The sequence below is a fragment of the Merops nubicus genome, unplaced genomic scaffold (assembly GCF_000691845.1).
Source record: "Merops nubicus isolate BGI_N331 unplaced genomic scaffold, ASM69184v1 scaffold51392, whole genome shotgun sequence".
NCBI classification, from domain to species: Eukaryota; Metazoa; Chordata; class Aves; order Coraciiformes; family Meropidae; genus Merops; species Merops nubicus.
Genome location: NW_008596570.1, coordinates 6,355 through 6,666, shown reverse-complemented (window position 1 = coordinate 6,666; position 312 = coordinate 6,355).

The following is a 312-nucleotide window of genomic DNA, read 5'->3' as shown; positions in this document are numbered from 1 at the left end:
TAAATAAGCAGCATCAAAGAGAAGAACAGCAGATTCACGTGATATCCTGCCTCTTTGACAACAGTCATTATCTGTCATAAATGTTGCCTCATTTGCTTCCGATCTTGAACGAAGCAGCTCACAGCTTGTTGCTCCAGAGTCTGCACATACTTCTGAGATAATCTACTGAGTTGTTTTGGTTTTTTTTTCTCCTCTATGTACCTATGCAGGAATTGCCTTTGGAAGCCTGTCAATGTCAGGGAGCACAGCATAGCAAAACAATAGCCATTACTGTTGCTTTTTACAAGTCTCCTTCAGTTCCAACAAAAAGCA